Consider the following 10,636-nt stretch of genomic DNA (forward strand, 5'->3'; position numbering starts at 1 on the left):
TTAACATTCATGCATAATCAAGGAATGCAGTTTTTCAATTAATTTGCCAAAACTGTGGGGTGTGTGCAGGCCCGGTATAATGAGCTATTAGAGGAAGGCGACCCTGTCTCCTCCAAAATGACGTTCCTGTGTAACCAAACTACACTCTCAGTTAAGTTCAGTTAAGCAAACATTTTTCTTCCCGGATTATGGTTGTATTTTGTAACCCGATGTGTTATCTTGTAAATGGAAACAAAACCAAGCTCAGCAAAACTACTTTTTTAAACTTCATGGTTTAAAATGAATAGAAAATTGAAACAAAACAAAAACATGCAAGGAAAGGACATAATTAGGGGGTCGACGTGGCGCAGGGGTAGCGAGGGTTCACTGGGAACCACAAGGTTGGTGGTTGAAGTCCCGGCTGCCCCATGTCTCATGCCAAAGTGTCCCTGAGCAAGACACCTAACTCCTAATTGCTCCCCAGGCAAAAAAAATGTTAAATGCCATGGGTTAAAAATGTAATTTAAGTCGCTTTGGATAAAAGCGTCAGCTAAATGACCTGTAATGTAATGATTAGATCTGGGCAACAAGAGCACTTAAAAATGTTCAAAATGAAATAAAACAGCGGTTTCTTGAGAGAAGATCCTGTAATTATTTTACCCAAGCACCATTTAAATTTGGTTGATGTGTTTTAAAAGCAAACAAAATGTATTTCCCCTCATGGTGTTGAAGGTTAAAGCTCTGAAACATCTTTTTAAATAGACAAGCACACATACAGAGAGAAAAAATAAATTTTAAATGGGTAGGGTTACACAAGGTTAGGACTGTTAGGGAGACAGAGCGACAGAGAAGGGAGAGATTTAGGAGACTAAAGGAGACAGGTTGAACTGAATTATGCACAAGCTACCCTCATTCTAAAGTCAAACACCTGCATGTGTTTGATTGTGCGAGGAAGGCTCTTTCAAACACACACGAATACATCGAAACAGTCATGCACACACTATTGTTACAGCCTGCATCCATTCGCATTTGTATTCGTATGTCAAATTAGTATTCAATTGCTGTTCACTACTGCTATTTGGGAAAGGGAGCCACTTCTAAGGTCGAGTTCAGGGCAAGATTGCGTTTATACAACATCAACGTTTGGTCTGAGATTGGATGTGAGCACCGGGCTCTGCGGTGAAGGTCGAACAGTCCACACATATGCACAAGCCCCGCCTCCCTTAGTTTGTGCTTCATTACATAGGGGACACATTGCCTCCGGCGTTGGCACTGACCGTTGGCATTGGAGTTAAAGTGCGTGCTGTACTACAGTCCTTGTCCAAGTACAAGGAGTCCTTTGCAAAAACATGAAGTCTGATTTGAAAGGCCTTTACAGAGTGGAGATCAAAATGCAAAAAAATGGATTCCCACTCTTTCGGGCACTTGGGATTTGATCTGGCAGACTGAATGAATAAGACACTGTGTTTCACCTTCATCTTGATGGTGAGATGTTTGGTGCAGAGAACACATTTTACATAAAAGAGTAATCTCTAAATGTAGGTCTTACGGTGCGATCCTTTTTTCTTGCGTCGTTTGCCAGCCAGCGTCTTCCTTCACATGCTGTAACAGTACAAGTCACACGTGGGGGGCCCTCGGCCGCCAGGAGAGGTCTGTTCAATCACGGGTTATATCTTCAGAGAAATCAATGTGATGGAGCGTTGCACCCAAAGCGGATGTGAGGAGAGGCAGGCAGCATTAGAGGCCTGAATCAAAAGCCGCCGGCTGCTTAGTATATCCGTCAAGGCTGAGATGAATCTCGGAAAATAAAAGGCCAGTGACTTGAGTTTGAGAGAAAGGAATGGTTAGACGGGTAGATGAGGCGAAGGAATTGAGGGATATAAGCAAATATGGCCAGGAGACTTGTTGACTTTTTCTTTCTTCCCATTTGTTGGCAGCAGATTCAAAGCTGACGTTTCATTGGAAGAAATTATGAAGGAGAAGGGGAGAGAATATAAGCAAGGATGCAAAGGATGAAGAGTACATAACCTTCAAATATTGTAGTTATTTTCCTTCCTTCTCTCGTTCTTCTCTAACAGCAATATTAATAAGGGTTTTGGACTCCTGGGAGGAGGGGAGGCACACTCAGTATCGCACCGAGAGGATGTAAAAATAAACCCTCCTCTGGTGATTAATGCAAGGAAGAGAACTCAACCATTTATAGCCACTTCCTGCTCAAAAGGCGAAGCGTCTTTGCGCGGCTATAGGACGAGGCTTTTAACTGCCAAGGCGTCTAGCATTTCGTGTGGATCAATTCAAAAAGGCCTTTGCGCCGCTTCAATCCCCCGAGAAGAAGAGACACACAAAGAAAACGTTCTTCGTGTGACAGTTACAGTAAATAAGGAATTTGTGTGGATGACACAGCACTTTGCGTGTGACAGTGCAGTTCTATGAGGGGGGGAAGTTTTGTTCACAAAGATGAACATGAACGTTGAATGTAATGACCAGTCGAGGGCAATCATACATTAGCATTCTAATTCAGTCCTTTGCCCGAGATCACGGAGAGAAGCCAAAGACTTTTTAATAACTCGACCTGTTCGGTCCCACCGAGCCGTGACAATGAAAAGTCAGATTTATTAATTGCGCCAACGGGGGGAGGAATTACCATTCAAATAATTCATCTGTTTGTTCCATTTTGAGAAATGTAGTACACCCCCTTTAAGTCGCCTTTGCACATCTGCCTGAATGGGTCTTCGGTCTGTGATCAACAGAGATGATGATAATGTCACTGTTCATTAAACACACACGGTTTCACAAATGAGGGATTTGACTTCTATCCGTGTCGGCAAACGTTGATGTGCCTGTGTTGTAATTGCACTGGATTAGTCAGCGGTTTGTCAAGTGTGAACGCAGTCCAGTTGCCTCCCTTCGGCGGGCGGATCGGAGACACCGATTTGGATCTCATTGTTCCCCTCCAGCCGTTTGTGCAGTGCACCCACACCAGCACAAAGTGGGCTTGTGGAGGAAAATATGCATGAGAACTGGAGTCTCACTGTGCTTTCTCACGTCTACCAAATTAGCATCTGTCGGCCAGTCTGCAAGCCAAAAACCCACTGACTCCAACCTGGATAACAGAGAAGGGAGGAGCAGGAGGAGGAGGAGCAAAGGGGCTAAGGGCTGGGAAATGGAGAGCGATCATCACAGTGCTTGAATGTCATTTACAGAAACATAGGATGCACTATTAAATCTGGTCAAAGTACATATGTCCAAAAGAACTGTACATTTCTTTTGATCAACATATATTAAAATTAATTCTTTCGACATACTATTCGCTCTATGGTTGTTGTGGGTTGACGACTAACGTCAAATGTTGATGCCTGTATGATGGGTCTCTTAATGTTAACCATTATGTTGACATTTTGGAATGTGGAAATGAGATATTTAAGGTTACCAGAGAATACGTTGTGTTGTCCTTGGTGTGTCCTCAGCTTTTCATGTAACACCATCACCAGTGTTTTGACCAACCCTTGTAGTAGGTTGTTTTGCCCTCATGTGATATCAAGCATATGTGCGTGACTAAAACAGTAAACATCCCACGTGCTACACATCCGTGTATTGGCATTGCCACTGTGAGGAAATTAGGTTTCCTGTCTGCTACTGTGCTCCTCTGTTTCTTCCCCCCCTGTCTGCGTTGGATTTGGGAGCCAGGTGCTTAGGCCTGGGGCTCAGGTGTGGCTCATCCCGGTGATCACCGTTGACGGGCTTTAATGCTTCGGCGTTTCTCTGACTGGGCTCAGGTGCCGGTTGTCGCTGTGCCCGTTCATTCTTAATCTGTCTGTGAATGTTTTATTTCCCCTCTCCTGCCACGTCGCCACCGCGTAGTACCACCTACCACATCAGTTTAAGTTCTGCGGACTTCGCTTATGTGTTGTACCTCGGGCCTCCCGACTGCAGTAGAGCGCCTTGTTTTCTTTGGACAATCTTGAAACTGCCTTGTGTGTTTTATTCTTCCTTTTTTTTTTGCCCACTCGATTGGGGAATAAATACCTTGGTTGCACTAGAACTGCTGTGTGAGTGTGCATTTGGGTCCACTGAATAAACCATCCTCTAACAATTACCACGCTGAAGTCGGCATTAAGCTTCAAGCATCAAATCAAAAAACCTCCCAGAACTGCTGGCGTAACCTGTCATTCATTGGGCTACTGGAGGAAACCTTTAACGCGGTTTCTCCCCGCAGTCGTCCTTACACCACTGTTACTAAAACCTTTACAGGAAATGCCGTTACATCATGCCTGATCATCCGAAGTGTGAAAACTGTGCAACGAGTGAGTCATATTCACAGACTTGAGACAAGCGAATTGACTAAGAGTCAACACTCGTCGTGGTGTAAGGAGGATTTGAGTCATTTTCCGGAAATTTGGGGGAACGGTTAGTGTGTTTTTTCTGGCAGAAACCAGATTGGAAAACATAATCTGCAAACAAATGCCCAAGGAAAACCTGTTTACTGCTAGAGGCACAGAAAGTGTGTGCAAATGTTCTGAAAATCCTGCTGTAAATGTGCCATCCACAAATTGTGGCAGCGTCGGGTGTAAGACACCTTCTTTGCATTTGCTGCTGATTCATCTCGAGTGTAGCTTCAAACAAGATTCCTACAGTGTTAATCATCATCTCTCTGTCTCCTTCTATCACACTCTCTCTGTGTCATTGTGTCACACAGGCCATTTCGTGTGCCGCTCTACCTCTCGCTTGCACCCCCCCTTCAAATGACTTGCTCTCCCTCTCCCCGTCTTTAATATGGCACACGTACAAATATGCTAACACAATGTCAAGGTGAGTGAGTTAACCACTTTCATGCATCATTAGAGCAGTGATAACACACACACACATGAAGAGAGAGAGAGAGAGAGAGAGAGAGAGAGAGAGAGAGAGATGTCCGATTGGCCTGAAAACGACTTCTGAAATGAATTAACCATCAATAGATTATTGCTGAGGCAATGTCCTGTGGTTGTGTATAAAGTACACGCCTATTTGAAGCACGAGGAACGCTAGACAGCCTGTGTATAGTTCATTCGTTATCATAAATTCAGCAAAGCTAAATGCTTTTAGTTTAAAAAAGGGTATTAACATTTGACAACAGAACAAAGAACAAGAACAAAGACTAATGTGCGAAAGTAAACATGGCGGCCACTGAAGTTGACAGTGGAAATCAGTGTATTCGTGAGCAGATGATGATGAGGGTGAAGATGTGGGGAAAGACAGACACATTCTTTGGTCTGTCTTTGTGTGGAGCAATCGGCTGCTCAATGTGCTCGGAGGGGAGTGTGTTTGGAGCACCCACAATATGGATGTTTGAAGAAGTTGCAGTTTGTGTGGCTGTTTTCATTCACATGTTTGCAGTTATACCTGTGAAAAGGACGGGGCTGTAATTGGTAGAAATCCCATGTATCCAGTTGGTGTATATGCAACATAATAACACATTTTGGTCACAGTTTATTTGGAAAATACAGTTTGCAAGGAGGTAAAACTTTTTTGCTGCAGTGGAATGAGGAATTACTATTTTGTAAAATAAAATTTGGAGGGTTGAATGAGGATACACCATAATTGTGTGACCTTAAATTCCAAGATTCAAAGACAGAGGTTGAATTGCAGAAAAACTATTTGGATCACCTTTTGATTTAGACATATCACATTCTATGTCATTTGTGCGGATCACACCGAAAAACGTCTTGGTCACATACAGAATATTTAGACGAATTTGGCAATAGAGGTAATAAAAATGAGTTTCCCAACCCTAGGGGCAATTAATAAGTTCATAACGACTACACCAGGCCCGTCTAACAGGACCTAACTGAAGCTGAGAAATTACTTTATCGAGCTGCACAGGTGTTCGTCTCCTTTTACAAGTTCAAAAGTCTCCTGTGAAAATCTGCCTTTTAAACATTTAAAAGAGCGATGTAAACTTTTTTACTGGTAATGGAATGAGGAATAACTATTTTGTAAAAGATCATTTTGGCCGTGGAGTAAGGATAAGCTAACGTCTTGGTCACATACAGAATAAAATAATGTATGTAAATCCAGACACTTCAGGAGAAGCATAGGTGAAAATAATGAAATTAATGACATGATTTCAGCCAGCTGCTTTGACTTAAGCATCCGTGGAGGTTCACTGTCTCTCTCTCTCTCCCAGAGGAGTAGAACAGAGACATTCTTACATTCAACAGTAACACCTGTACCCTACCTGAAAGCTCTATTGATGCACAAATGCATATATTAGCTTGGTGTAGTCATTAAGCTGTCAATGAATCAGAAACATGAGCCATGCTACAGTCTGCTAAGTCAAGTGTTATGCTGTCACATAAATTAAAGCAAAAACCGCCGGTGCAGCAATGCTTGTGCAAATGTGTCAAGAGACATGACCAGCAACATCATTTAATAATGAACAACTTGCATTGGTCTTAACAATGCCGTGAAAAGGCAGTAACGACGTTTAAAAAATGAATAAATCATTGAACATTTCAGTGTAAACACTACTGGTGATGTTGTTTAAATGCCTGCACACTCAGGTGGGTTCACTTGACCTGATGATCAGGCCACTGTGGAGATCGGAGTTGGCCACAACCGTGCTTTGAGTTTTTAATGTCTACCAAACTCCAAACATTTAAAAAGACATGAAAAGATGGGAGTAGAAAAGGAGAGTAATGGAGATTTGGAAGAAATGCAGTTTGAACATGGCCCTGCAGTTCACAGAAAATGTGTAATTTAGCAAAACAAGTAAAAACACCTGTGTGAGTAAGCCATGTGCCCCAGTATGGTAAGATTTAACACTAAAGTATTCTCAATTTATCTTACATAGTTTAATACAGAGATTAAGTGGCAAAAATATTTTATATTTATTGTGTATATTAGGATTAACTCCTGACGAATGTTTATGTATTTCATACCTCCTTACCGGAGGGCCTGACAACCAAATATGCACCTCATTGGCACACTCGGCTATGAAACACTGACAGGAAAGTGTCAGGCAGGCACGTGAGAACCACAGTAAATAATAGCTCCATGCGCTAAAAACTATACCCGATTTAATATGTTCCATCAGCTATTCCTTTTGCATGGCTCTGATTATAAAGTAATACGATAATAAGCTCTGAATTCCACATGTGTGCTTTACTCGAACCTTGCACTTGACGTGCCACCAAGCAGTTACTTTTTGCATTAGGATAAATGTTAACTTATTTCACAAAATTCCAGTCTAAATAGCTATAGTTTATGATTTCCCACATCCCCACTTTTTATTTAATGTTATCAAGACCAAAATGCTTACCGAGTATAATTATTTCCAACTAATTCCAAATACAACGAATTATTTGTATTGGGCACTGCCATTGCTGTTTATCATTTTAGCTTTAGGTGATATTTTTTTATTTTTTATTGTACGCATTCGTGCCGGTACTACATGCATAATTCAAAGGCCTAAATGTGACCATTGTGCAACCGCCTTCTCTCTGAGTCACCAGTACATCGCAAAATGCTCAGATGAGCTGTCAGTTCCATTTTGACTAATTGTCCTGAGTCATTCTCTTTTTCAAGCTACGAGTGGCAATAGAAAAAGAACGCCAATCACAGAGAGAGTGAGAGCGAGCGAGGGAGAGGGAGGGTTGGAGAGAGAGCGAGAGACCTCAAGCTGTTGCCAGGGCAACCTTCTTTCATGGAAAAACCTTCTTGAAACAGCTGTTGTGATCTTGTATGATTAAGCATGTGCTCTAGTCACAGTGAGCTCTCCTGTTGCCTATAATGACAAGAGGTGGAGGGAATAGAAAAGAGGAGGAGGATGATCGAGACGAATATATATATTTATTTATTTTTCAAGTGTGTCAACTAAGAGATCGCTTCTCTTAGAAAAGATTAGCAGACCACTTGAAAGAGAACAGGGATTTTGCCAGAGAATGAGAGAATGAGAGGGATGGGGGCGCTGGAAGAAACTAGAAGCAAAGAAAATATATGACGAGCCCTGGAGCTATATACGGATTTAATTCAAAGTCCAATGCCAGTGAGCCAATAAAAACTTGCAGTTAAAAAGAATGCTTGCTGTATTACCCCACATATTAAAGGTACTTTGAATATTACATTCTACTATATTGCTGATTCGGAGCATCCAGAAAAAGTCTACATCTGCTTGAAAATTCAGATGTGAAAAAGAGTGAAAAAGAGAGAATCAACAACCCATGGTAAAAAGTATTTTTTACTGTAAAATGAAGCTTCGCCATTACTCAGCAGTGTTTGGTTTGCCTCGATCTCTCTGTATCTCCATTTCCCGACAGAGTCGTCCCTGGCACGGTTCATCTGCTGCAGAGTTTTCGGTCGTAAAACGGCACACTGTTTATTCAGACCGGCTTTCTCGCTTTTTTTACGACGAGGTTCCATTTCATGTCATGCAACAGCACCAGCGAGATTAACAAGTTTGTGGGGCAGGTGTGAAAAAGGATAGTTTCATCTTGATTTCTTTCTTTTTAAAATGTAATCTCTTCGATTGGATACCAATAGCATGGCCCCCAGTTGTTGGCTCCAAACATGAACGTGTTATCGGGCACTGACAAAAACACATATCTAAAATGGTAAAGCACACAAAATGTTTGGTCTATTTACATTTTGTTAAAACATCTTTTCGTTTTTCCAATAAGACAAGGAAAAATGCCAGTGGTGTAGTTAAACACCAACCGTCATCGATGGTAATTGACTTAAGTAATACATTTGCGACTTCAATTAGTTGTTCAATTGGGTTTATCATTTTCAAGCAGACTTGCTTGAAAAGACAAAAAGCAACATTAACTCATGCATATTGACACAGAAATCAAACAACGAGCCTTGGTGTTTCCTTTTTTTTTTTATTTGGATCCTGCTTCTGAAACTTGACACGTCTGTTTCTGTTTCTCCTCTGTGCCTTTTTTTTCTTGAAAACCCTTTTCATTATTCTTCATCCCAGTTTTTACTCCATCCCTGGCACCCGTCCGTCGGTCCCTCTAGTCTTTTTCACAACCAGAAGGCCAGTGTTTGATAATGACATATCAATCCGTAATGTACTCTGGTCATGACTCACCCACAGATGGCTGCGAGAAATACCCCCCCCCCCCTCCTCCCCAGCGATGCCCCAGTTCGAATAAAAAAAAAAACTGTCCGAGTCGGAGTCAAGCTGTGCTCTTTCGCGTGGTGGGATATTGAAATGAGGTGATTTTGATGCAGTGGAGCAGGGTGCCGGGGCGGTGGCGACTCTCCCTGATAATTTGGAATGTGGGGCTTCTGATAAGTCATAATTATACACGGTGCCCAGGAAAAAACACGCATGCAGGGAAGCTGCATTTCCTCCCTGTGTGCATCAAAACGGTCATACATTAGAAACATAAACCGGGCGCGTGTTGGAAGGAAAGTGTCAGTCAGGCCGGAGCCGGGGAGGAGGACAAGGACGCAGAGAGGTTTGACTGCTAGAGATTTATTCCAATAATTCCTATATCTAATAATACCAAATACAAAGATCCTTTCACAAGCTAACACTAACGCAGGTGTGGACATGCATGACTACAAGACACACTGGCACAGGACAAAGGGAGACGCAGACAATAAGTATCCATGAGGGAGGTGAGGGAACAGGTGGAGACAATTAGGAATCAGGGGAGACAATTGACAGGAGACACCTGAGGAAGGGCAAGGCACCTGAAACGAGAGGGGGTTTAGACGGCACAGTAAAACAGGAAGTATCAAAATCAGACGTAAGACGGGACACAAACACAAACTTCACCAACAAGTATGACAGAAAGACCCTTGTTTGAGCACTTACTTTGATTCCATCCATGCAGGTATGTTTTGGGGAACTTCTGATTGGTATATTTGGAAATATTCCCAACACCTGCAGTGAGGAAAACCCCTGTGTGGGCGCAGAGGGCTGAAGACTTGGCGACAGCAGGGTGGCAATGAGACTAAGACAACGGCGAGGAAAAGGCATCAGACTCTTCATATTTTATCACATTCGGCCTCCCCCTCCCCCCCCCTTTTTTTTTCCGAAGCTGGTTTTCTGTATTACATTCGAAGGTGCTGGAGAGCTCGAAGCAGAAGAGGACAGGATGCCACATGGCAATATTTGTGTTGAGACATTGCTGTGATCTCGTCTGCATTAGACCTGACAACTGCTAATGGTCATCTGCTCTCGCTGATGTAACTGCTGCTCAGATTCACACCAGATTGTTTTGGTACTAACAGTATTATGATTACCTCAAAATGCCAGAAGATTGTTTACTTGCCGATGGGTGGGCCGACACTGTGGTAGTTTAACGGCATAGAACAAAGAATTGATGCAATCCCTTGGAAAGCCAGCCCCCCCCTCAACTGACTATCACAGCGACGCTGCTGCTGCGGCTACCTTCAACATGTGCCTCGTGCATGTTTTTACACATGTTTTAACCTGTTTCTTTCTGTTGTGGGAATTCAAATTGTGATAAATAGACCAACCGACCCAATGCAGATACACCAGCCAGTCATTGACAACTCAAACTACGGCCACGCTGCAAGTCAGCAATGCGAGTTTAGTCTCAGGAGTCATCGATCAACATTGTGCTCTAGTGGAGGCAAGTGTATACAAATAAAAAAAAGCCTGATGTTTACATTCAGTGTACATGCAAAATGAAAAAAA

Source organism: Gasterosteus aculeatus, chromosome 4, assembly GCF_964276395.1.
Source record: "Gasterosteus aculeatus chromosome 4, fGasAcu3.hap1.1, whole genome shotgun sequence".
Lineage (NCBI taxonomy): Eukaryota > Metazoa > Chordata > Actinopteri > Perciformes > Gasterosteidae > Gasterosteus > Gasterosteus aculeatus.